This window comes from Pseudophryne corroboree, chromosome 9 (genome assembly GCF_028390025.1).
Source record: "Pseudophryne corroboree isolate aPseCor3 chromosome 9, aPseCor3.hap2, whole genome shotgun sequence".
In the NCBI taxonomy this organism is placed as follows: Eukaryota; Metazoa; Chordata; class Amphibia; order Anura; family Myobatrachidae; genus Pseudophryne; species Pseudophryne corroboree.
The window spans coordinates 186,004,338-186,032,008 of NC_086452.1; the positions used below are offsets into that span (position 1 = coordinate 186,004,338).

The 27,671-nt window shown below is 47.5% G+C and overlaps 1 protein-coding gene across 2 annotated transcripts in view; it reads right to left on the reverse strand.

Moving 5' to 3' along the window:
* Positions 1-27,671, reverse strand: part of LOC134957828 (flavin-containing monooxygenase 5-like) — a 147,527-nt gene that overhangs the window by 112,824 nt on the left and 7,032 nt on the right. The window contains exon 1 of one of the 2 annotated variants that reach the window (XM_063940028.1): positions 2,644-2,750. The exons of the other annotated variant lie outside the window; for it this stretch is intronic. The gene's annotated coding sequence lies outside the window, so the exon portion shown is untranslated. Of the gene's footprint in view, positions 1-2,643; positions 2,751-27,671 lie in introns of those variants that run through there. 2 annotated transcript variants of the gene reach the window in all.

Here is a 27,671-nt window from a genome sequence, read left to right on the forward strand (position 1 = left end):
GTCGCTAATCTTACTCACACAGCTACCTCATTGCGCCTCTTTTTTTCTTTGCGTCATGTGCTGTTTGGGGAGGGTTTTTTGGAAGGGACATCCTGCGTGACACTGCAGTGCCACTCCTAGATGTGCCCGGTGTTTGTGTCGGCCACTAGGGTCGCTAATCTTACTCACACAGTCAGCTACCTCATTGCGCCTCTTTTTTTCTTTGCGTCATGTGCTGTTTGGGGAGGGTTTTTTGGAAGGGCCATCCTGCGTGACACTGCAGTGCCACTCCTAGATGGGCCCGGTGTTTGTGTCGGCCACTAGGGTCGCTTATCTTACTCACACAGCGACCTCGGTGCAAATTTTAGGACTAAAAATAATATTGTGAGGTGTGATGTGTTCAGAATAGGCTGAAAATGAGTGTAAATTATGTTTTTTGAGGTTAATAATACTTTGGGATCAAAATTACCCCCAAATTCTATGATTTAAGCTGTTTTTTAGGGTTTTTTGAAAAAAACACCCGAATCCAAAACACACCCGAATCCGACAAAAAAAATTCGGTGAGGTTTTGCCAAAACGCGGTCGAACCCAAAACACGGCCGCGGAACCGAACCCAAAACCAAAACACAAAACCCGAAAAATTTCCGGCGCTCATCTCTACGGGATAGGTGCTGTGCGGTTCAGGCTCCGGCACTGGAGGGGTAAGCAGGAAGGGTGCTGGCTGGATTTAGGGTCTGGCTGGCTGCAGACGCTCTGCAGCTCATGTTCCGCTATGAGGCTGCTGGAAGTGATTGGAATGAAATCTTTTTTTCAGTTTGTGTGTGTGTGTAGACAACAGTTCATCCTCCCACAAGTACTACGTCCAAGAACACCGCTCTCCCTCAAAGCATTGCAGCTAAACCACAAACATCCCAAATAGCTAAAGGTTCAGAAGTCCATACACACAATTTGTACATTCTGTTGTTTTGCATTATATTGAACCTAACTAAAATCCAGTGCTCTGGTGCCATCTCTGTTCATAGAATGCTAAAGATAATGCTACATAATTTATCTATCCTCTGTTTCACTATAACAGTATTTATTTTGTTTTTAACATTGTAATACCTCTCATATCTTATAAACGCAGTCAGACACTGAGTAAAACAGTCAAATATTCCAACACATTCATGCTTTTTGTCCACTCACCATATTATTCTCATTTTACCAAGAAACTTGGGGGGCCATTCCGACCTGATCGCTCGCTAGGATTTTTCGCTGCGCTGCGATCAGGTCAGAACTGCGCATGCGTATGCACCACAATACGCAGGCACATCGTACGGGTACAAAGCGGATCGTTGCTGAGTGCTGGATTTTACGAAGAATCCATTCGCACAGCCGATCGCTAGAAGATTGGCAGGAAGAGGGCATTTGTGGGGGTCAACTGACTGTTTTCTAGGAGTGTTTGGAAAAACGCAGGCGTATCAAAGCGTTTGCAGGGCAGGTGTCTGACGTCATTTCCTGGACCTGACAGGCTGAAGTGATCGCAGCGCTGAGTATGTTCAGAGCTACTCAGAAACTGCACAAAATGTTTTTGTACAGTTCGGCTGCACATGCGATCGCACACTTGCAAGGCTAAAATACACTCCCCTATAGGCGGCGACTATCTGTTCGTAGAACTGCAAAAAATAGCTAGCGAGCGATATACTCGGAATGACCCCCTTGGCTGGTAACTGGAGCTGATTCTGAGTTGGGAGTAAAGCAGACAAGAGCAAGTAACTTTGCACCTTGGTAAAATCATGTTGTACTGCACATGGGGCAATAACATCTGCAGAGAGATTTAGATTTCATAGATGTGTGTACTAACTCAAAAGTAAATTGCAATATTAAAATAATGCTGTCCAACATTTGTGGGCTACATACATGCAAAAGCAGCAAGTATTACTCCTGCATGTAAAAAAAATACATGTATTTGCATCCCTTGCAGTGTAACATGGATTGTGCCATATACAAAGTTACTCACTTGTTTTGCTTGGGTGTGATATGACTGGCCGGCGCTTGGGATCCCGGCACCCAGCATACCGGTGCTGGGATCCTTACCCCCAGAATGCCAGCAGCGGGGCAAGCGCAAAAGAACCCCTTGCAGGCTTGCTGCGCTTGCCACACTGCGGGCACTGTGGCGCTATTCTCCCTCCAGGGGTGTCGTGGACACCCCAAGAGGGAGAATACTTGTCGGTATACCGGCATCGGTGTGCTGAACGCCAGCATCCCGACAGCTGGTATATCAAGTGTCACCCGTTTTGCTTTGCTCCCACCTTAGAAACACCTCCACTGTTTCTTCATTTACTACCCTACCCACATTTATACACACACTACATACACAAAAACATTTTCTTTCCTGATACAAATTTCAGATATTTGATATAAATGTTTTTTTCTTTTAAAATGATTTCTGCAATCCTGTTGTAAACATAACATGCAAATTAGAACTAAATATATTCTGAAATAAGTATGCACATAAACTGCATTAGAAATCAGAAAGAGGACCATTGTCTGCCAATGAGGCATATATCATATACAGTGACAAGCTATCCAAGAGTGCTCGAGAGGAATACAAACTCTAAAGATCTTTAAACAAAAAAAATCCCAAATGTTGTAGCATAATACTAATTATGAAAAATCACTTGCCTGAGCCGTTCAGAAATGATTTTCTCTCTTCTGGGGTGCTGCTCTTTTAATAAAAAAACAAGTTGTTTCTAGCAACATTTCACCACCTCCTCCTTTTTTTCATGTCTCTCTCTCTCTTATGAAAGAAGTTGGAGAGTTGCCCATTTAAAGTTCACTAAAACACAGACCTGAATTCTTTGTAAAAAGATGGAAAATAGGAGAGAAAAAATCCTGCCAGTGGCTATGTTGACATGTGATAATCCACATAGCTAGGTCAGTCAAATAGTTCAGTAATAAACAGTAACTAAACACAAAAATAATACTGCAATTGTCCTAACTGCAGTCAATAATGTTTTACCAAACATGAATGTTAGCCTTGTGACAAAGAGCAGTATATAATATAATGAGGGTGATGTATGAAAAACGTCCTTACGGACGTTATATGCCTGGCGCCACATTATCGTGGTGATACGGCCGGTCCCTGCGCCACAATGTATTACCTGTGTGGCAGCCGATGTGGGAGGGCGTTATCTTACCTGTCCCGCGATAGCGCACCTTCCACATCAGCTCGGCTGGTCTCGGCGCCGCAGTGTGTGCGCATGCGCCCTTCTCCCCTGCTTCTAGCTGGCGCCGCTGGCGGCATGAGGCAGTGTTTGTCCTCTATCAATAAAGTTTTTTTAGTGAAAAATACAAAACAAACAAACAAACAAACCGTCCACCAATGCTTTAACTACACATCGACTGCCCGGGGGAGACGTTCCGGACTGGTGGCTTTAGGAGGCGTAAAGAGACTGCAGAGGCAACCATACATTGCCTCTGCCCTTCGTGTCCCATTGGTGACTGCGGGGAAGCGGTAAGCGGCGGGGGCGCGCAGCAGGTGAAGCACACGGCGTTAAAACACAATTGATACATTACGGGGTTGTGTTAAATGCATGGTTTACGGGGGTCATTCCGAGTTGTTCGCTTGTTGACGATTTTTGCAACGGAGCGATTAAGGCAAAAATGCGCATGCGCTAAGTATTTTAGCACAAAACTTAGATTTACTCACGGCCGAACGAAGAATTTTCATCGTTGAAGTGATCGGAGTGTGATTGACAGGAAGTGGGTGTTTCTGGGCGGAAACTGACCGTTTTCTGGAAGTGTGCTGAAAAACGCAGGCGTGCCAGGATAAAACACGGGAGTGTCTGGAGAAACGGGGGAGTGGCTGGCCGAACGCAGGGCGTGTTTGTGACGTCAAACCAGGAACGAAACGGGCTGAGCTGATCGCAGTGTAGGAGTAGGTCTCGAGCTACTCAGAAGCTGCTAAGAATTATTTATTCGCAATTCTGCTAATCTTTCGTTCGCAATTCTGCTAAGCTAAGATACACTCCCAGAGGGCGGCGGCCTAGCGTGTGCAATGCTGCTAAAAGCAGCTAGCGAGCGAACAACTCGGAATGAGGGCCTACGTGCGCTGTGGTTAGTAGCGGATCTTGCCACGGGCAAGCAGGACTTTTGCCCGGGGCGCCTCCTTCCGGAGGGGGCCGGCGCCATCCGGAGGGCGCCGCACCATGGCAAGATCCGCTGCTGCTGTACCCCCCGCTGCCCCCCACTGTGAAGGGATCTAGACGCCTAACGTCTAGTTTCCCTTCGTGGAGAGGACCTTTGCTGTGCGGTGCGCGATGACGTCATCGCGCACCGCACATCATTTCAGCGGCGCTACTACTGTACAGGGGGAGTAACTAACCACGTCCCCTGTATGAAGCCACGCCCCTATTGCCCGCCCGGGGTGCTGAAAACCCTCGAACCGGCCCTGGCTGTGGTCAGCAGAAACCACAACGCACTTTCATACATCTGACCCAAATTTCTATGTTCAATCTTTTTTGCAGGTTCTAATAATTGTGTCAGTCAATTTGATCATTAGCATACCTCCCAACATGACCCACTCCAGCACACAATGGTCTGCTTTTAGACTTTTTTCTTAATGTATGATTGCCAGCACCTGTATTGAACAGGTTAATGGATAAGAAAGGTGTTTCAGCACAGGTGATGGCAATCATATATTAAGAGAGAAGTCCAGGAGCAGAGCATTGTGTCCCTCCTGGAGAGGGTCATGTTGAGACGTATGCATTAGACTTGCATATAAATGTATTACTTTTGGGCATGATCTCATAGAAACAAACCAAGGACCCCTTTCCTCCTCCAGGGCTCTCCGGTAGCACAACCATGCATGTGAGCAGGACAGCGGCGTCACTAGAGAGGAGGGGACCCGTGTGCAGACTCTGTGTGTGGGCCCCCTCCTCTCCTGTAGCCGTCACCACCTCTGCTAGCACTCTCAGCGCTGAGAATCTGGCACAGTGCCAGAGTCTACAGCGCATGCGAAGGACTCTGAAAAATGGCCGCCGTGACATTTTTCCGGAGTCCTGCGCATGCGCTGTAGACTCTGGCACTGTGGCAGAGACTCTAGCACTCAGTGTGCTAGCAGCGGCAGTGACGGCTACGGGAGAGGAGAGGGCCCACACACAGTCACCGATGGACGTTGGAGAGGTAAGTATAGAAAAAATGAGTGCAGTGTGTGCGGTGTGGGCCCCCTCTGGACCCAGGGGCCCGTGTGCACCGCACACACTGCAGCCATTATAGATACGCCAGTGGAGCAGGACTTTCCTGCCTCTATGTCTGTCTGTTTTTACCCAGTTTTGTTCGATTACTGTTACTAATTGTAAAGTGCAACGGAATATGCTGCGCTATATAAGAAACTGCTAATAAATAAATAAATAATAATCAATGTCCCTTTTCCTTTTCTCCTTTGATCTAACCAGCATCTCAACAGTTTCACTGGTTCCTGTCCGCTTCTCTTTTTTCATCTTCTTTTCTTAGAATTCTATAGACTTACAGCTAATGGTGACACCTTTGCGGTCAGCTACGCAACATAATAAAGTCATGATACATAAACGAAGCAAGCAGCAAAAACGTGGAAGCTGAGGACATCTTCAGTATACCGGTCTTACCCTGCTGGTGTCAGACATATTTTATGGTATCCTCCAAGCTGGGAACAAGTTCCACTGGGACAGCAACTATGGTGCCCCCTTGGCCTCGCACACAGGGCAGCAGTACTGGTTGCACTGCCCTTGGTACAGCCTTGCCTCTGGCACCATAGCACCTGGTAGATGTATAAACATAATCTGAATACTTTTGAACATTAATATAGAGGAAAGGGTAGGGGAGGGGGGGCTGGACTGCACACTCTATTACTAAAGATATTAAGAGGTGCTATCATGCTGAAGTTTCGAATACTATGCTGGAGGAAGAGAAATGCAGATGCACTTTTGAACATTACAAGCATTTTCTTACTCTTGCAAATGACTCATTAGAAAGACAAGCTTTTAATCACTTTCATAGAGATTCCTCTCCATGATGCCAGATGGAAAATGCATAAATTCCTAGTGTTAAGAGATTGGCAATGTAAATGTGGACACATAGGGGGTAATTCCAAATTGATCGCAGCAGGATTATTGATAGCAATTGGGCAAAACCATGTGCACTGCAGGGGAGGCAGATATAACATAGATTTGGGTGTGGTGTGTTCAATCTGCAATCTAATTTGCAGTGTAAAAATAAAGCAGCCAGTATTTACCCTGCACAGAAATAAAATAACCCACCCAAATCTAACTCTTTCTGACGATGCTGAAGTTAGCTTCTTATTCGTCCAGCTTCTTATTCACTTCTTATTCACTTCTTATTCACTTCTTATTCGAGCTCCAGCTTCTTATTCAAAAAATTTAGTTTTGCAAGGGTTAACTAGTCTTGGGCCACAAATTTGACCCCTGAAATCAACAGAGAGTGGTCACTTGCATGTGACCCACTTGTATTTTGCCTACCCAATGCTGTTTTGGGCATGAACTACACTGGCAAAGTGGGCACACACACCATATTTTGCCATTTTGAATAAGTAGCTGTAGTTTTGCAAGGGTTAACCAGTCTTGGGCCACAAATTTGACACCTGAAATCAACAGAGGGTGGTCACTTACATATCACCCACTTGTATTTTGTTTGGCCCAACGCTGTTTTGGGCATGAAATACACTGGCAAAGTGGGCACACACACCATATATTGCCATTTTGAATAAGTAGCTGTAGTTTTGCAAGGGTTAACTAGTCTTGGGCCACAAATTTTACCCCTGAAATCAACAGAGAGTGGTCACTTGCATGTGACCCACTTGTATTTTGCCTGGCCCAATGCTGTTTTGGGCATGAAATACACTGGCAAAGTGGGCACACACACCATATTTTGCCATTTTGAATAAGTAGCTGTAGTTTTGCAAGGGTTAACTAGTCTTGGGCCACAAATGTGACACCTGAAATCAACAGAGGGTGGTCACTTACATATCACCCACTTGTATTTTGTTTGGCCCAACGCTGTTTTGGGCATGAAATACACTGGCAAAGTGGGCACACACACCATGTTTTGCCATTTTGAATAAGTAGCTGTAGTTTTGCATGGGTTAACTAGTCTTGGGCCACAAATTTGACACCTGAGACTGGAGGAGGCTGCACAGGAGAGAGCTCTTAGGCCCTGGTCCTTTTCTGAAGCCTGCAGTGTTTCCCCTGGGAGCCTCCCAGGGGAGGATGGATCCTCCAGGGGAGGACGATGATGGCGAGTCCCGGGCTGCTGGGCCCGAAGGAGGCCCCGGGATTTCTGGCCTGCATACAGCCATGGAAGTTCCAGCATTGGGAGATTCGGTCAGTGTGGCAGCCCCAGTGATTGTGGACCCTGTGAAGAAACAGGATCCCCAACTGGTGACCCCCAAACCACGGGACTCTGGCTCTCCAGGTGAGGAAAACCGGGGGGGTGATATGGCGAAGGTACCTGCCTGTGGTGAAGCGGGGGATGCTGTGGTCTTTGATAGCAGCTCAGAATCCTCTGTGGATGAATATGTGAATATGAGCCTGGAAGAGTTAAAAATGGAGCAGTCTCGTTTAACCTCTCGTCTTTCCCTCAAGAGAAGGAAACGAAATACTTGTAGCAGTCGTGAGAGAGCTCTTCTAAAGGATGAGATATGGGAGCTAAGTACTAGCCTGGCTGCAGTAAAGGAAAGAATGAAAGTGTTATGTAATCTGGCTCTTTCTCAGGAGAAAGAAGTATTGATAAAGTCCTTACCTGAGCAGGATTGTGGGGGCAGTAGCAGGTCGGTCCCAGCAGTTTCAGTGGCTGCGTCGGCATTGTGTCGTCAGGTTCTGTCTCAAGGGAAAAAGGAGTTGCAGGAATCTCTGCCTGAACAGGATGGCGGTGGCGGCCTGGTCCTGGCAAGTTCAGTAGCGGCATCAGAGCCTCCAGTGGAGTGTATGGAGGTGGGAGTCCAGCCTATGGAGAAGGAAGTGGCTGTCGGGAGCTGTGATGGAAGTGATTTTTCTAAGATCGTGCATGATGCTGCAGATATCGTGGAAAGGCCAATGATGGCAGTATCTGGTGGCTTCCAAACGGGGAGGCGTCTCTCCTGGAGGGAGTGCTGGGTGGTGACGGTGCGGGGGGCGTGGCGGTTGCTGGGGTCTTGGCGGATGCTGGGACTCTTGTGACTGTCACTGCTCCCTGTGGACTTGTCCCCGAAACGCTCGCCTCTAAAGTTGCAAGTGTGGGTGCGGCGCGGGCCGTGGTTGATGTTGAGGCTGGCCATCCCTGTAAGCCTGCGGTGGCTGGCTCTGGCTTAGTCGCCATGGTGGCTGAGGGAGGCGGGGCCAAAGACGCATCAGGTATGACATCGCAGGTGACATCATTACCCACATCGATGGGTGTTTCAAAGTATGAAGCCATGCCGAAAGAGGGGCAGAGATTGGCTCAAGGACTGCCAGCTGTAGATAAGAGCAAATTAACCCCTGAAGAATTTATGTTAGTAGAAACTGTATATGGTAACATGGATATGCCGGTGAGGGCTCTAGCAGCTGTGAATTTGTTTCAGGCGAACCAGGTCAGGATGACTGGTGGGGTGGGGAATGTGGGAATAGGGGCTTGTAGTGGTCTGGCACCTGAAGGGCTCCCTGTAACTCCCTCTGAGGTTAGGCCAGGTGCTGGTTCATATGCTAATTCTTTGGCTGCTCCTGGTCGGCCGAGTGCTGGTCCTCAGTTCGGGGTGAGTGGGGGTCAGCCCATAAAAAGAAGAAATGTGGTACAGTTCAAATGGGTAGGGGATGGGGAGGCTCCTTCAAAGTCGGAGTTCTTAGGTATGATCTTCTCACTGGGGTTTGAGGCTGCAGATCTTTTTGCATGCATTCACCCAGTGAGAACTCCAGATTTCGACCTGAGCTTCCTCTCCCTGAATGGCCTGCAGGCCTTTGGCTCACGTTGGGAGAAAAACAAGATGAAGGAACCATATTGTTTTTTCAAATCCCATACCATCACGAGGCAGGACAGGGTTAAGATCACTGTGTTGGTGCGTAACGAATCACTGCCCCCTGCTGATATTATATATTGGTTGTCTAGGTCTTGTACAGTACTCTCTCCTTTGGTAAAGTTTGATCATACAAGGGGGGTCTGGGGTGGTGCCTATTCGGCCTTTGTGAGGTTACACCAGGTAGGGGCTGAGACTAGACACATACCTTCCGCCGCTTACATTGGCCGTGATCGACTCCAGTGTTTTTACCCTGGGCAACCCAGAACCTGTCATAAGTGTGGTGACTTCCGTCACCTCAGTAGCGATTGTGGGGTGATTAAATGTGCTTTGTGTGGCCAGTTGGGGCATGGGTCCCGGGAATGCAGCAAAGTCAGGTGTAATCTTTGCGGTACAGTTGGTCATCCCTACAGTCGATGCCCTAAGGCTTCGCATAATTATAGTGCAGGGGTGGAAGAAGTGGTGCCGGAGGTTGGTCCTTGTCGAGAAAGTAGCATACCGGTTACTGTGCAGCATCAGGACATCTCGAAGAGAATAGAAGATGGTGGGAAAGAGAAGGTTCAGCCTGAAAAGGGGGAGGCATCCTTTCAGATCGTCAATAAAGGGAGGAGGAGGAAGCCTAAAAAAAAGGAGGCAGATTTTATTTGCTCAAATAGGTTCGATGTCCTGTCTTCTTCTGATGATGAAGAAGAGGGGGAGGTGGTCATGGTTGGGGGCAAAGAATTAGTTTTTGTCCCAAATGTCTCAAAAAATAGAAAGCCAAAGCAGGCCTCTAAGCTGTCAGTTGCTGGGAAGGAGGTTGTAGCTAAGGATAAACAGGGAAAAATGGGACAAGGTAAAGCCCAAAGCAAAACTAAGCACTTGGAAAGAAATGGTTCTCAGGGGGAGCTGGAGTGGGACCCTGTGGGGATTCAGTTGAGCCAGGCTGTAGGATCCCTGTTAGACGTGGTTGAAGTAGCTCAGTGTCCAGAAGGGGAAGTCCCTCATTCTTCAGATGAGGTGTTGGTGGTTGATGAAACTCCTGGGTCCCCTGGTGTGGGTGGTCCCGGAGGCGGCTCCTTTATTAGTACCCCAAAGGCTCCTGATCCGGATCCTCCCCCGGACGAGGTGGTAAAGGTGGAGGGGTGTGTTGTTGGGGAGGGGATTGGTAGGAAGGGGTCCGAGAGTCTACTTAGTGAGACTGTGGTCCCTGTTGCTGATAGTGTGAGTGAGGAGGAGGGGGAGGAGGAAGAGATCTCCCTGTCTGATGAGGATGCTATCCCTTTTGGGGTGGCATGTAAAAGAGTTGGATCCTCGGATGAGGACTCTAAAAGACAAGCAAAGAAAAAGTGAATGGGATCCTACTTCTATAATCCAAGAAACATGGATCCCCAACCTATGCGATGTGCCACCATTAATGTGGCTTCCGTGTTTTCCGAACGTGCTCGTTTCTTGGCCTTTGATTTTTTCAACACGGTTGATGTTGATTTTTTATTTTTGCAGGAGACCAGGATAGGTGACCTGGCCACACTTCATCGGGCCAAGGGTCAGTGGAGGCGTGGGCCTTCCTTCTGGTCTCTTGCGGCCGAGCCGTACGGTGGGTTGGCAGTGCTTTTTACTGATATGGTAAACGTGCACAGGATTATAGAATTACAGGTAGGTAGGTGCATGGTTTTGGATGTCAACCTGAGAGGACATGACCTGAGATTAATAAACATCTATGGGCCCCAAACAGCTTGGGACAGGAAATGTCTTTTCAGGGAGATAAAACCGTTTCTCTTTACGGCCCGGCAGATCATCTTTGGTGGTGATTTTAACACCGTTATTAGGCCAAAAGATAGGGGAGTCACAAAGATGACCCTGGGCTATGATTCCAATTTTTTAGTTAGCATGATTAGAGAGGCTGGTCTGGTCGATGTGCATGTTCGCCATTTCCCAGACCTCACTGGTTTCACCTATCATTGTGGTAGCCGTAGTTCTAGGATAGATAGGTTTTTTGTTAAGGAGTCCTCGAAAACTTTGCCTCCTGAGACAAAGCCAGTAGAGTTCTCCGACCACGTTTTTCTGTGTGTTGCTTTGAACGTCTCAGAAACCCCTCAGAAAGGGCGGGGCCTTTGGCGTTTGAATTCTGGGCTCCTGAAGGAGGAGGGAGTTAGACAGTCCTTTAGAGACTTTTTTCAACTGCAGGAAACACTTCTGGAGGCTGGTTGGAGTAGATCTGAGTGGTGGGAGGAGTGTAAAAAGAGGACTCAAAGGTTTTTTCAAAGGCTGGTAGCCAGGAGAAACTTGACAAAAAGATGTATCTACCAGAGCCTGAGAAAGGAACTAGATTTCTTGATCTCTGGGCGTGGGGATTGTGGGGAAATCTTCCGGGTGAAGGCTCAGATGAGAGAATATCAGTATGATCGTCTGGCTTCTTTGATTTTGGAGAGGGATTATGGAAAATACCACTCGCCTGATCCCTACCAGAGTTGCAGAAAATCAGTTGATTTGAGGGAGGTCCAGGGCCTGTTTGATGACCAGGGTACTCTTCATGGAGACAGGGAGGGTATTTTGGGAGTCATCAGGTCTTATTACTCCGACCTTTTGTCTGAGCAGCCACTCATTAGAGAGAGGATGGATCGGTTCCTGGGGGAGACACCTGGGCTTGAGCAGCTTGATCCTTCTTTTGACTCTTTGGGGAATGATGTGACAGTGGAGGAGGTCAAGAAGGCTATAGATGGTTTGTCTATAAAAAAATCTCCAGGCCCAGATGGGTTAACATCTGAATTTTTTAAAGTTTTCTCAGACATCTTGGCTCCTCATCTTGTAGAGGTATTTAATGAAAGCCTGGGTGAGGGAGTGCTCCCTCCCTCTATGAGATCCTCTGCTCTCATATTATTGTCTAAAGGTAAGGACCCAGCCCGTATTGAGAATTGGCGCCCCATCGCTCTTCTCAATACGGACAGAAAGATTCTGGCAAAGGTACTCTTTAATCGGCTGATGGAAGTTTCCGGGCTGTTACTTTCCCCGTCTCAGCATTGCACTGTAAAGGGTCGAAGCACCTTTAGTGCTGTCCTTGGCATCCGGGAGGCCGTGGAGCAATGTCGTGCTGAAAAATGGGGTAAGTATTTGCTGGCATTGGACCAGTCCAAGGCTTTTGACCGGGTTAATCATCAGTACCTGTGGGCTGTGCTGGAAAGGTATGGTCTTCCAGTAAGGGTGGTAGATTGGCTACGTGTCATTTACAATCAGGCTGAGAGCTTCCCGCTTGTCAATGGTTGGGCCCACATTTTCGGTTGACTCGGGTGTCCGTCAGGGGTGTCCCCTGAGCCCCCTTCTGTACGTATTCGCAATTGACCCCTTTGTGCGGAGGATTGAGTGCAGTACTGTTGCAGGGGTGCAGCTGGGCCCTGGGCTACCACTGAGGGTGGCGGCCTACGCGGATGACGTTACTGTGGTCGTGTCGTCTGTGGCAGAGGCGCGTGACATGGAACGTCTTATCTGCGAGTATTCTGAGGCTTCGTGCTCCAGGATCAATCAGGACAAGTGTGAAGCTTTCTGGATGGGGGAGGAAGGTGACGAGTTTGCCCTTCCGGATAGTCTCCCCCGCGCCAGTCCAGAGATAAAAGTTCTAGGTATTAAATTTGGCCGTGGTGATTATGCCACTCAAAATTGGGATAAGAGGCTGGAAGATGCTACTAGAAAGGTGCAGTCCTGGAGAAGGTGGCAGCTCTCTCTCAGGGAAAGGGTTGATTTGTGCAAAACCTACTTGGTTCCACTTTTCTTGTATGTCAGTTATGTGTGCTTTTTGCCACAATCTTTGTGGACCAAGATGTATTCTTTATTCTTCCTGATGTTATGGGGGAATAGAATGAATCTGGTCAAGAGAGGGATCACCTACAGATCGAGGGAACAAGGGGGGCTGTGTATGGTCAACCCTGTAGTGTTTTTCGCTACAACTTTTTTAAAGCTAAATCTAGGGAGTTTGTTTCTAGAAACTCCCCCTCGATGGGTAGAAAGTTTTAGGGCTTGGGTGTCTCCCTTCCTCGGATTATGGATGGATGGTGGCCGAGTAAAAACCCTTGGAGTCTGGCATGGCTACCTCCCGATCTACGTTATACTGTGCTTGAAGATGACAAGGCTTTGGGGGCTGGAGGTGGGTGAAGTCAAAAACTTCTCTAGAAGGGAGTTGGAGAGAAGAATTTTACAGACTCACTTCTATGCTCCGCTGTCATTAAGGGACTGCCCGGGCAGTGTCTGCTCGGATGGGTTGTCTCTGATTAATTCTCAGAGAATCCCACTGAAGTTCAGAGATATTGCCTGGCTTTCCTTCCAAGGGAGACTTTATGTGCGGGGTAATCTCAAGTGTCGAAGTGCCGATGATCGTGGTTGCCCACGTGAGGAATGTCTAGGGGAGGAGGAGACAATGGACCACTTCCTCCTTGAGTGTCCCTTTAATATAAAGGTTTGTAAAGCGGTTTCAAGGGCCTTACGCATCCCGTGCCTTTCGGGGCATAGTTACCCTGAGTGGGTTTATGGGACGTTCAAAGGGTATAAAGGATATGATTTAACCACTATTTTTTTAGTTAGTTTAGCAGTTAGGTTTCACACATGGGGTGCACGGTGTCAGGTTTCCCTCAGAGCAAAGGTCCTCCCCTGTGAAGTGGTGGTGGGAAATATTCTACACGAGATTAGGGGGATGATGGATATGGACAGGAGGAGGTTGGATGCTGTCGAGTGGTCCAGGCTCTGGCGCCACTTGAAACCCCCTTGAGTGGGTAGCAGAAATCCTTTTCTTGTTCATCTTTTGGCTTTCTGTTCTTCACCTCCCCGTAGATTTTCTTTTTCTGGTTCTTTTGTTGAGACGGTTTACATGTGGCTAAAAGGTTTCATTCATTTTTTCATTGCTTCTGGTTATGATGTGTATTGTTTGTATAGTAGGTTGGTTTTGTCTAGATGATATATGTGAAGCTGTACTGGCAGTATGTGCAGCCATACAAGCTTTGTTGATTTCTGTTTGGTTGGCTAGACAACAATTCAGTGTATACTGTGTGTCTTGTTTTATGAATTTTACCATATTTATATAATATATGTTGCAATTTTCTTAATAAAAAGATACCCTTGCAAAACTACAGCTACTTATTCAAAATAGCAAAACATGGTGTGTGTGCCCACTTTGCCAGTGTATTTCATGTCCAAAACAGCGTTGGGCCAAGCAAAATACAAGTGGGTCATATGTAACTGACCACCCTCTGTTAATTTCAGGTGTCAAATTTGTGGCCCAAGACTAGTTAACCCTTGCAAAACTACAGCTACTTATTCAAAATGGCAAAATATGGTGTGTGTGCCCACTTTGCCAGTGTATTTCATGCCCAAAACAGCGTTGGGCCAGGCAAAATACAAGTGGGTCTCATGCAAGTGACCACTCTCTGTTGATTTCAGGGGTCAAATTTGTGGCCCAAGACTAGTTAACCCTTGCAAAACTACAGCTACTTATTCAAAATAGCAAAACATGGTGTGTGTGCCCACTTTGCCAGTGTATTTCATGCCCAAAACAGCGTTGGGCCAAGCAAAATACAAGTGGGTCATATGTAACTGACCACCCTCTGTTGATTTCAGTGGTCAAATTTGTGGCCCAAGACTAGTCAACCCTTGCAAAACTACAGCTACTTATTCAAAATGTCAATTTATAAAATGGTGTGTGTGCCCACATTGCCAGTGTATTTCATGCCCAAAACAGCGTTGGGCCAGGCAAAATACAAGTGGGTCATATGTAACTGACCACCCTCTGTTGATTTCAGGTGTCAAATTTGTGGCCCAAGACTGGTTAACCCTTGCAAAACTACAGCTACTTATTCAAAATGGAAAATATGGTGTGTGTGCCCACTTTGCCAGTGTATTTCATGCCCAAAACAGCGTTGGGCCAGGCAAAATACAAGTGGGTCACATGCAAGTGACCACTCTCTGTTGATTTCAGGGGTCAAATTTGTGGCCCAAGACTAGTTAACCCTTGCAAAACTACAGCTACTTATTCAAAATGGCAATTTATAAAATGGTGTTTGTGCCCACTTTGCCAGTGTATTTCATGCCCAAAACAGTGTTGGGCCAAACAAAATACAAGTGGGTCATATGTAACTGACAACTCTCTGTTGATTTCAGTGGTCAAATTTGTGTCCCAAGACTAGTTAACCCTTGCAAAACTACAGCTACTTATTCAAAATAGCAAAACATGGTGTGTGTGCCCACTTTGCCAGTGTATTTCATGCCCAAAACAGCGTTGGGCCAAGCAAAATACAAGTGGATCATATGTAACTGACCACCCTCTGTTGATTTCAGGTGTCAAATTTGTGGCCCAAGACTGGTTAACCCTTGCAAAACTACAGCTGCTTATTCAAAATGGAAAATATGGTGTGTGTGTGCCCACTTTGCCAGTGTATTTCATGCCCAAAACAGCGTTGGGCCAGGCAAAATACAAGTGGGTCATATGTAACTGACCACACTCTGTTGATTTCAGGTGTCAAATTTGTGGCTCAAGACTAGTTAACCCTTGCAAAACTACAGCTACTTATTCAAAATGGCAAAATATGGTGTGTGTGCCCACTTTGCCAGTGTATTTCATGCCCAAAACAGCGTTGGGCCAGGCAAAGTACAAGTGGGTCACATGCAAGTGACCACTCTCTGTTGATTTCAGGGGTCAAATTTGTGGCCCAAGACTAGTTAACCCTTGCAAAACTACAGCTACTTATTCAAAATGGCAAAATATGGTGTGTGTGCCTACTTTGCCAGTGTATTTCATGCCCAAAACAGCGTTGGGCCAGGCAAAATACAAGTGGGTCACATGCAAGTGACCACCCTCTGTTGATTTCAGGGGTCAAATTTGTTGCCCAAGACTGGTTAACCCTTGCAAAACTACAGCTACTTATTCAAAATAGCAAAACATGGTGTGTGTGCCCACTTTGCCAGTGTATTTCATGCCCAAAACAGCGTTGGGCCAAGCAAAATACAAGTGGGTCATATGTAACTGACCACCCTCTGTTGATTTCAGGGGTCAAATTTGTGGCCCAAGACTGGTTAACCCTTGCAAAACTACAGCTACTTATTCAAAATAGCAAAACATGGTGTGTGTGCCCACTTTGCCAGTGTATTTCATGCCCAAAACAGTGTTGGGCCAGGCAAAATACAAGTGGGTCATATGCAAGGGACCCTACTCTGTTGATTTCAGGTGTCAAATATGTGACAGAAGACTCATTAACCCTTGCGAAACTGAATGATCTGAATAAGAAGCTGGAGTTTGAATAAGAAGCTGGAGCTTGAATAAAAAGTGAATAAGAAGCTGGCCGAATAAGAAGCTAACTTCAGCCTCGTCTCTTTCTGCACATGTTATATCTGCCTCCCCTGCAGTGCACATGGTTTTGCCCAATTGCTAACAAAATTCCTGCTGCGATCAACTTGGAATTACCCCCATAATGTATACATGCTGTATAGCAGCACTTCAATTAGATTGCATGTCTATAAATCATACTTGCCTACCTGACCCTCTCCATGAGGGAAAAAATGCTCTGTTCCTGGACTTTCCTGGTAATGCATGATTGCCATCACCTGTGGTGAAACACCTTTCTTATCAATTAACTAGCTCACCACATGTGATGGCAATCCTACATTACCAGGAAAGTCCAGGAACAGAGCATTTTCTCCCTCATGGAGAGGGTCAGGTAGACAAGTATGATGTAAATGCTTTTCTAAGTAGGACTGCTGAGATATTTTACATGGGAGAGGGGGTGTGACCAAGCACAGGACAGTAGCCACCCTCTCGAGAAAACATTTACCGTGCAACTTTTGCTTATCTGTGTCGTGTGCAGAGGGGGGTGGAATGTGTTGCTTTGACTCCATAGCTAGCTCAGGCCTGCACCTGCCCCCCCAGACAGGACCAGGCAGAGGTAATTAGTACTAACCCCACTACCCCATACCCTCCAACATGAGCCGCCCCACTAGGTACAAAATGTTCTGTTTCTGGACTTTCCTCTTAATTTATTATTGCCATCACCTGTGAAGAAACAGCTTTCTTATCATGTAACTAGTTCAACACAGGTGATGGAAATCATAAATTAAGAGGGAAGTCCAGGAACAGAGCATTTTGTACCTAGTGGGGCGGGTTACGTTGGAGGGTCTGCTACCCTCTTAGTGCCCCTTGGTTTATAGGGCTGGTCCAGTAACGCATACATTTAGAATGGCAAATAAATTGTTCATGCTCCAAAGAAGTGTTAACAAAAATATATATTTACCTGTAAGTGTGCATCTTGTTATGGGACTGCCCCTACCTTTGCAGATGTTTTGCTCCTAGTCAACGCCTTCAGTGCGCCTTGCACAGGGGCAAATACAGATATTTACTGGGGTCTTCCGTATATTTATATATCAGCTGAAGAATCCAGCATTGCCTGGGTTTAAATTTTACAGTTAATAAGTTATCAATTAGTTGGATGTAACTGTCAATATATTTAAAAAAATGTAATAGCTTAGTAGCTCTTCCAACACATGCCTGAGGTGGCTGCCCAGTGTTGTTTCTCTATTTGAGGTTTCGTCAGTAGCCCTGATCTCCATCATTGAAATGGATTTAAAGTTTTCCTTCTGATATCAATGTTGCTTTTCCAAAGCTTTTGGGCGCACAACATTATTTGTCTTCACATTTCTATCAGATATTTTAGTTCAATGATTTATGATTGTTTCAATCAGTTATTACTCTTACGTCTTAGAGGATGCTGGGGTCCACATTAGTACCATGGGGTATAGACGGGTCCACTAGGAGCCACTGGCACTTTAAGAGTTTAATAGCGTGGGCTGGCTCCTCCCTCTATGCCCCTCCTACCTGACTCAGTTTAGAAAATGTGCCCGGAGGAGCCGGTCACAGCTAGGGGAGCTCCATAGGAGTTTTTTTAGTTTTATTGTTTTTATTAGAGTTAGGCACAGGGAGGCTGCTGGCAACAGCCTCCCTGCTTCGTGGGACTTAGGGGGGAGTAGTGTCCAACCCTCTGAGGTTAATGGCCACTATCTCCGCTGACAGGACACTGAGCTCCTGAGGGTGATGATCGTTAGCCGCTCCAGGCAACTGCTCACTCCCACAGCATGCCACCACCCAGAGCCGGCCTTAGGCATAGGCAAACTAGGCAAATGCCTAGGGTATTTGGTATGCTTAGGGGCTCCAGCAGCTTCTGCTCATTAAAATGATATGCGGCATGCATATATTCTGTGTGTGACTGCGGCTGTATCTGCATACGAAATGCTACGTTGCAGTGTAGTCCTGGAAGTCACTGTAATATAGGTTTTCATATGCAGATATAGCCACAGTCACAAACACAGAATATAGGCATGCTGCACATCATTTTAATCAGCAGAAGCTGCTTGTGCATCCTAGCCACATAGTAATGCAAATAAAATGCATTTTCATAAACAAAAGGCGCCCGACGTTAGCAGAGCTGATAGCTGACTCATGCCAGGCATCTCCTGCAGAACTAGCGGCGGTGCTAGGAGGCACCAGCCAAAATCTTGCCTAGGGCATCATATTGGTTAGAGCCGGCTCTGCCACCACCCCGTAACAGAGCCAGAAGATTCCAGTGGCGAGTGAGTCACCAGCCCCCGGCAAGTGGGGAGCCGGTGTGAATGGCAGCTACAGGATAGGAGCGCGGTACTAACTGCGCTCCGGAGGCTCAGCGGTACACAGTGCGGTGTTATGAGGAGCGCCCTGAGCCAGTGCCTATACCCTACACTGGTCACTAAGGCTGTCAGGGACCTTAGTAACACTGCCAGCACCATACCTCAGGCCAGTATAAAGATGTAAAGTGCGTGAAGCAGCGCCATGTTTCAGGGGGTGGAGCTACTCCTCAGAGCGGACCCAGCAGCGTTAAGCGCCATTTCCCTCCCTGCAGATCCAACTACGGAGACGCTGACAGGGAGAGCCATCCCTCCATACGACTCCAGCTATCCTGTGCGGTACCAGGGGGTTATAGAAGGGGGGGCTGTATATTTTCTGTGTAGTCTATTAAGGTACACAGTTAGCGCCAGGTATTTGTATTATTATACCTAGGAAAGCGCTGTGTGTGTGCTGGCTCCAAGCTCTGTGTTTCTCTGAAGGTACTTGGGGGGGAAGACTGTGTCTGATATTTTATTGTGTGAGTGTGGTGTATGTTTGCTCACATAGCCATGAACCAGGGACTCTGTGTCTTATGCTGCAAAGGACGTTTCTTCTCCAGGGGAATCCATTCCATGTACCCAGGAATGTAATGTATTGTCTCAGATTCCTATTAATGAGCCAGAATGGCTGACTTTTATTAAGGGAATGATCTCTCAGATCTCTACTAGGGTAGCTCATACTGAGATGGAGACTCAGGTTTTAAAGAATTCTATAGCTGTTTGGTCAGGTTCTGTTCCTCTTCCTACTCCATCCCCTAGCATATTCCCAAAGAAACGTGCCCAGATTATGCAAGATGACACGGATACCGACTCTGACATGGCAGACGGTGACGGGATGTGCTGAGGGGGAAGGCATCAATGGCTAAGGGGGTGCAGCGCTTCATTGAGACCATTAGAGATGTGTTAAACATTACTGACACACCACCTGAGCAGGTTGAGGAGGCTTACTTCACAGACAATAAGAAAGCCTCGCTAACTTTTCCTGCTTCTAAAGTATTAAATGGGGAAACCCCGGAGAAAAGAAGCTTCGGAGGTATTGTTCCAGGTCAAGAGACCCGCAAGCAGTGGCAGTGGATGCTCTGGTGTCTCCGTGGGTGTTCCAGTCGGTGTACGTGTTTCCTCCACTTCCACTCATTTCAAGGATTCTCAAGCTCATAAGGAGAACAAGGGTTCTGGCAATCCTCATTGCTCCGGACTGGTCAAGAAGGGCTTGGTACGCAGATCTTCTGGGTCTACTGTTTGAAGATCCGAGGCCTCTTCCTCTTCGGGAGGACCTGTTCGCAGGGGTCGTTTGCTTATCAAGACTTACCGCGACTACATTTGACAGCATGGAGGTTGAACGCCAGATATTAGCTCGGAAGGGCATTCTGAACAAGGTTATTCCTACCCTGATACTGGCTAGGAAAGGAGTAACATCTAAACATTACCATCGCATTTGGAAAAGGTATGTATCTTGGTGTGAATCCATGAAGTTTCCTACGGTGGAGTTTCAACTGGGACGGTTTCTCCTCTTCCTGTAAGCAGTGTGGATATGTGCCTGAGGTTGGGATCTGAAAAAGGTCCAGATTTCGACTTTATCCATTTTCTTCCAGAAACAGCTGGTTTCCCTCCCTGAGGTTCAGACTTTTTTGAAAGGGATTCTGCACATCCAGCCTCCCTTTGTGCCACCTACGGCACCCTGGGATCTTACTGTGGTGTTACAGTTCCTCCAATTGGATTGGTTCGAGCCTCTACAGGAGATTGAAGTCAAGTTTCTCACGTGGAAGGCTGTCACTTTGTTGGCCTTAGCTTCTGCTCGACGTGTGTCAGAGTTGGGGGCTTTGTCTTGTAAAACCCCTATTTGATCTTCCATGAAGATAGAGCCGAGCTCTGGACACGTCAGCAGTTCCTTCCAAAGGTTGTGTCGGCTTTTCATATCAACCAATCTATTGTGGTGCCAGTTTCTACTGACTCCTCAATTCCGTCAAAGTCCTTGGATGTTGTAAGGGCTCTGAAAATCTATGTGAAGAGGACTGCTCGTCACAGAAAATCGGACTTTCTGTTTGTCCTGTATGATCCCAAGAATCTTGAGTGTCCTGCTTCTAAGCAGACGATCTCTCGCTGGATCAGTTTCACTATCCAGCATGCGTATTCTACGGCAGAACTGCCACGTACAAAATCTGTTAAGGCCCACTCTACTCGTAAGGTGGGTTCTTCCTGGGCGGCTGCCCGGGGTGTCTCGGCTTTACAGCTTTGCCGAGCGGCTACTTGGTGTCTGGGTCGAACACGTTTGCTAAGTTCTACAAGTTTGATACTTTGGCCTCTGAGGACCTAAAGTTTGGTCAATCAGTTCTGCAGGAGCCTCCGCGCTCTCCCTTCCATTCTGGGAGCTTTGGTACATCCCCATGGTACTAATGTGGACCCCAGCATCCTCTACGATGTAAGAGAAAATATGATTTTAATTACCTACCGGTAAATCCTTTTCTCGTAGTCTGTAGAGAATGCTGGGCGCCCGGCCAGCGCTTTGTTATCCTGCAGTGGTTACTTGGTCAGTACTGCTTTGTTCTTAGTTGAGTACTGCGTTATTACTTGGTTCAGTAATGTTATTAAGCTGTTGCTGAGTTTTCCAGCTAGTTAGCTAGGTTTGCCTTGTTTGTGTGAGCTGGTGTGAATCTCGCCACTATCTGTGGAAAATCCTTCTCTCAAAGTTGTCCGTCTCCTCAGGCACAGTTTCTAGACTGAGTCTGGTAGGAGGAGCATAGAGGGAGGAGCCAGCCCACACTATTAAACTCTTAAAGTGCCAGTGGCTCCTAGTGGACCCGTCTATTCCCCATGGTACTAATGTGGACCCCAGCTTCCTCTACGGACTACGAGAAAAGGATTTACCGGTAGGTAATTAAAATCCTATTTTCAGGTCATTAAATTATGGCAGGTTTTCCAGATGTCGGGATTGGCCTTCTGACAAGGCAGGAGTTCAGAATGTTCGATGGAACCAGCAAGACAGGAGTTCAGAATGCTGGACAGAACCAGCAAGGCAGGAGTTCAGAATGCTGGACGGAACCAGCAAGACAGGTTTGTAGAATTCTGGATAAAGAGAGCAATGCAGGGTTTCAGGTATGCTGGATAAAGACAGCAATGCAGGTTTTTTGGAGTGCTGGACAGAACCAGCAGAGCAGGTTTGCTGTGAATGCTGGATGAAGACAGCAATGCAGGTTTTCTGGAATGCTGGATGAAGACAACAATGCAGGTTTTCTGAACACCTACCAACAAGGTAGGTGTTCAGAATACTGGATGGAACCAGCAGGGCATAGATGCCGTGTCACGATCCGGGTATCTGGACGCCATTACTTACCCTTCAGATGCCTCCTAAGGCTGGCTCAGCATTCCAGGACCGGATCCCATCTGTTATACTGATATCCACATTCCTGCCTCCTCTCCTGTCACTCTGAGACGCGGTCACCGCGGCGCCATGTTACATCCAGAATGGCGTCTCCCGCGGCCTCCGCCGCTGTCCCTGAGTTTCTGCATGCAGAGTGTCAGAGTGGCGATTACGTCAGCCGCGGCCTCCGCTGTGCCCGCGTGGTTTAGATGTGCACTTATCAGTCTGGCGTCTCCTGTCTCCTGTGGCCGGCGCCGCCATTGCTGTTTTAATTCTCACATGGATTACAAACCAAACTTCCCTCCAAGTGTCTGCATGGGCGCAGCCATCTTGGATTCTGTCATCTGTTCATTTCTACCAATCTGCTGTCTGCATTGTTAATCTGCATAATTGCCTAGCCAATCCCTTCCTTGCTGCAGGTATAAATATTCTGTGCCTGAGCAAGGAGGGCGTCAGTGCTTTGGTTGTCAAACCTAGTTCCAGTTTGTCTCTCTCCTGTGGTTGTTTTCCAGGTTCCAGTTCCTATCTCCACACTTCCACTAAAGAGACCCGCACCAGCATTCCACCTGCGGTGTAGCCTGACTCTCCTATCCATTTGGATTCATCTGCTTCCAGCTACAGATCCACCTGCTTTCAGCATCCAGCTTCTAGCAGAGGTCAGCTCTTCTTAAAGTGCCGGTACCCTTTTCTGCAGATTATCATTTATCACCGGCATTATTATTTCACCGCTCTCAAGCTCCAAACATCACTTCATATTTCATCGCTCTCAAGCTACATTTATCATTTAACTGGTTCCAGCCAGTATCCACTCCGTGCCAACATCAGTCTGGTTCCAGCCAGTACCCACAGCAGCCGTTTTATCCACAGCAGCCCAGCTTTTCCTGGAACACCAGCTGGTACGATCCTGGGCTATCTCCATTGCTACAGTCGGGCCTGGTAAGGACTTTCCAACTAGAAGATTATAAGAACTATCTCACACTACCAGAGCCCTGTGGCCCTTGCCACCCTGTAGAACCCAGGAACTGTATTTATCCTCTGCTGATTTTTATGTTTTCTTTTACTGCTGCTGTGTTACAGAGTTTGTCATAAATAAACATCATTGACTTTTACCCTGGTTGTCGTGTTCACGCCTTCGGGCATTTCTTCTACATGTTACTTACATGTCTAGGGGTCTGATACAACCTCCCAGGTTCCGTTACATCTCAGCCCCTACAACTGAGGCTGCCTCCCGTCAGCTCAGGCCCTCAGTTGTGACAGTAAGCACTGACCATATGAATCCAGCCGGAGACCAGGATCAAGCGGCCAGGCCGATGCAAGAACTGGCAGCCCGACTTGAACATCAGGAGGCTGCACAGGGCCACATCATCCGCTGTCTCCAGGATCTCTCTACTCGGCTGGATGGGATTCAGACAACCCTCCGTGGATCAGACGCGTCCGGTGAGTCAACCACAGTGACTCCAGCTATAACCCCACCCACCTTACCCATTTCTGCTCCACGTCTTCATCTTCCAACGCCAGCAAAATTTGACGGATCTCCAAGATTCTGCAGGGGATTTCTCAACCAGTGTGAGATTCAGTTTGAGCTACAACCTGGCAATTTTCCCAGTGACCGTACAAAAATTGCCTACATTATCTCTCTTCTCAGTGGCTCAGCCCTTGATTGGGCATCACCGTTATGGGAGAGGTCCGACACCCTGCTATCCTCCTACACTGCATTCGTGTCAACATTCAGGCGTATCTTCGACGAGCCAGGCCGGGTAACTTCAGCTTCATCTGAGATTCTCCGTTTACGCCAGGGATCACGTACTGTAGGACAATATCTTATACAGTTTCAGATCCTGGCATCCGAACTGGCATGGAACTACGAGGCCCTGTATGCTGCATTCTGGCATGGCTTATCTGAGCGTATTAAAGAGGAGTTAGCTACCAGAGACTTACCTTCCAAGTTAGATGAGCTAATCTCACTCTGCACGAAAGTTGATTTACGTTTCAGAGAGAGAGAGCAACTGAGCGTGGAAGATCATCTGCTCCAAAATCTTCTGCTCCTCCTCCTCGCCAACTGTCACCATCTAAAGACGAGCCCATGCAAATTGGCCGTTCCCGTTTAACTCCTGCTGAGCGCCGAAGACGTCTCTCTGAGTCTCTTTGTCTTTACTGTGCAGCTCCGTCTCACACCATCAATGCCTGTCCCGAACGTCCGGGAAAACTCCAAACCCTAGCTCGCCCAGGAGAGGGCCGGCTAGGAGTAATGATCTCCTCTCCATCTCCTCATGATTGTAATCTCCCAGTGTCACTCCAAATTGCTCAACGTTACCGGAACGTCATTGCCCTTCTTGATTCCGGAGCAGCTGGGAACTTTATTACCGAAGCCTATGTTAAACGGTGGTCCCTACCCACCGAGAGACTTCCTTCGTCCATTTCCTTAACTGCCGTGGATGGCAGCAAGATTTTTGATGCAGTTATTTCTCTAAGAACTCTACCAGTTCGTCTGAGAGTGGGAGTTCTTCATTCTGAATTTATTTCTTTTTTAGTGATTCCAAGAGCCACACATCCTGTGGTCCTGGGCCTTCCATGGCTCCGTCTTCACAATCCATCTATTGATTGGACGACTACGCAGATTCTGGCATGGGGTCCCTCCTGTGCTGAGACATGTTTGTTTAAAGTATTGCCTGTCTGTTCTTCCTCCACCAGGTCGTCTGATGTTCCACCTCCTCCATATCAAGATTTCACGGATGTGTTCAGTAAAGCCTCTGCTGATATCCTTCCTCCTCATAGAGAATGGGACTGCCCGATTGATCTCGTTCCAGGGAAGGTTCCACCTCGAGGCCGAACTTACCCGTTGTCTCTGCCTGAGACGCATTCCATGGAGGAATACATTAAAGAGAACCTAGCAAAGGGGTTCATTCGACCTTCCTCTTCTCCAGCCGGCGCAGGCTTCTTTTTCGTAAAGAAAAAAGATGGTGGTCTGCTGCCGTGCATTGACTACAGAGGTCTGAACGACATTACCATCAAGAACCGCTATCCACTACCCCTGATTACTAAGCTCTTTGATAGAGTCAGCGGAGCTACCATCTTTACAAAGCTGGACTTGAGAGGTGCATACAATCTTATCCGGATCCGTGAGGGTGACGAGTGGAAGACCGCCTTTAACACCCGTGACGGACATTATGAGTACCTCGTCATGCCCTTCGGATTGAGCAATGCTCCAGCTGTCTTCCAGCATTTTGTCAATGAGATCTTCAGAGACATTTTATACCGTCATGTCGTGGTCTATCTAGATGATATCCTCATTTTTGCAAACAATTTAGAGGAACATCGTTTTTGGGTAAAAGAGGTTCTGTCCCGTCTCCGTGTCAATCATCTCTATTGCAAATTAGAGAAATGCGTCTTTGAAGTCAAGTCCATTCCGTTTCTAGGTTACATTGTGTCCGGTTCCGGACTAGAGATGGATCCTGAGAAACTACAAGCAATCCAGAATTGGCCGATACCCTTAACACTCAAAGGGGTCCAGAGGTTCTTAGGGTTCGCCAATTATTACAGAAAGTTTATACGAGACTTTTCCACCATTGTGGCGCCTATTACTGCTTTAACTAAGAAGGGTGCTAACCCGTCCAAGTGGTCTGAAGAAGCTACGCAAGCTTTTCATCTCTTAAAACAACGGTTCATCTCTGCACCAGTTCTGAAACAGCCCGACATCGACTCTCCTTTCATCTTAGAGGTGGATGCCTCCTCCGTTGGAGTAGGAGCGGTGTTATCTCAGAGGGCTAAAGATGGCCATTTACATCCTTGCAGTTTCTTCTCTCGGAAGTCCTCCCCAGCGGAGCGCAACTATGCCATTGGCGACCAGGAGTTGCTAGCCATCAAGCTCGCTCTAGAGGAGTGGAGATATCTGTTGGAGGGAGCTTCTCATTCAATCACCATACTTACAGACCACAAGAACCTTTTATATCTGAAAGGCGCACAATGTCTCAACCCTCGTCAGGCCAGATGGGCACTTTTCTTTTCCAGGTTCGACTTTAAACTCCAGTTCTGTCCGGGCTCTCAGAATCGCAAGGCCGATGCCCTTTCCCGCTCATGGGAGCAAGAAAATGAGTCAGAGTCTTCAGACAAGCATCCTATTATCAATCCGTTGGCATTCTCCACGGTAGGGATGGACTCTACGCCCCCACTAGGGAAAAGTTTTGTGAAGCCGGTACTGAGGAAGAAGCTCATGCATTGGGCCCATGCTTCCCGTTTTGCCGGACATACAGGTATCCAAAAAACCCTGGAGTTTATCTCTAGGTCGTATTGGTGGCCAACTCTGAGAAAGGACGTCATGGAGTTTATTGCATCTTGCCCAAAGTGTGCCCAACATAAAGTCTCCCGCCAGTCGCCTGCGGGGCAACTGGTTCCACTATCCGTTCCCCGTCGACCATGGACCCATTTGTCGATGGATTTTATTACAGACTTACCCATGTGCAACAAGTTCAATACCATCTGGGTGGTAGTTGACCGGTTCACCAAGATGGCACACTTCATTCCTCTCACCGGTCTTCCGTCAGCTTCCAAGTTGGCTCAAGTGTTCATACAAGAGATCTTCCGACTCCACGGTCTGCCTGAAGAAATTATCTCAGATCGAGGAGTTCAATTCACAGCCAAATTCTGGCGAAGTTTATGTCAAGTCCTCCAAGTCAAACTAAAGTTTTCCACGGCTTACCATCCTCAGACCAATGGTCAAACTGAGAGGGTGAATCAGGACTTGGAGGCCTTCCTCCGCATTTATGTGTCTTCCTCTCAAGATGACTGGGTTCAGTTACTTCCCTGGGCCGAGTTCTGTCATAACAATCAGTATCATTCCTCATCTTCTTCAACACCATTCTTCACCAACTTTGGATTCCACCCTAAAGTCCCTGAATTCCAACCGCTCCCAGCAACTTCTGTTCCAGCAGTGGATATCACCTTGCATCAGTTTGCAAACAACTGGAAGAGTGTACGACAGCTCTGCTCAAGGCATCGTTCAGGTATAAGAAGTTTGCGGACAAGAAGCGTAGAGCGGTTCCTGCTCTCAAGGTGGGTGATCGGGTATGGTTATCCACGAAGAATTTGAGGTTAAGAGTCCCCAGTATGAAGTTTGCACCTCGCTACATTGGTCCTTTCAAAATTGAGCAAGTCATCAATCCTGTTGCTTACAGACTTCAGTTACCTCCCTTCTTAAAAATACCCAGGACATTCCATGTTTCCCTGTTGAAACCGCTGATCCTGAATCGGTTTCATTCCTCACTTCCTCCAACTCCGAAAGTCCAAACTCAACGAGGTGTTGAGTATGAAGTGGCCAAGATCCTGGACTCACGTCACCGTTACGGTCAACTACAGTATCTTATTGACTGGAAGGGTTACGGCCCTGAGGAACGCTCATGGACCAATGCTTCTGATGTCCATGCTCCTGCCTTGGTCCGGAGATTCCATTCCAAGTTTCCTCAAAAGCCAAAGAAGTGTCCTGGGGCCACTCCTAAAGGGGGGGGTGCTGTCACGATCCGGGTATCTGGACGCCATTACTTACCCTTCAGATGCCTCCTAAGGCTGGCTCAGCGTTCCAGGACCGGATCCCATCTGTTATACTGATATCCACATTCCTGCCTCCTCTCCTGTCACTCTGAGACGCGGTCACCGCGGCGCCATGTTACATCCAGAATGGAGTCTCCCGCGGCC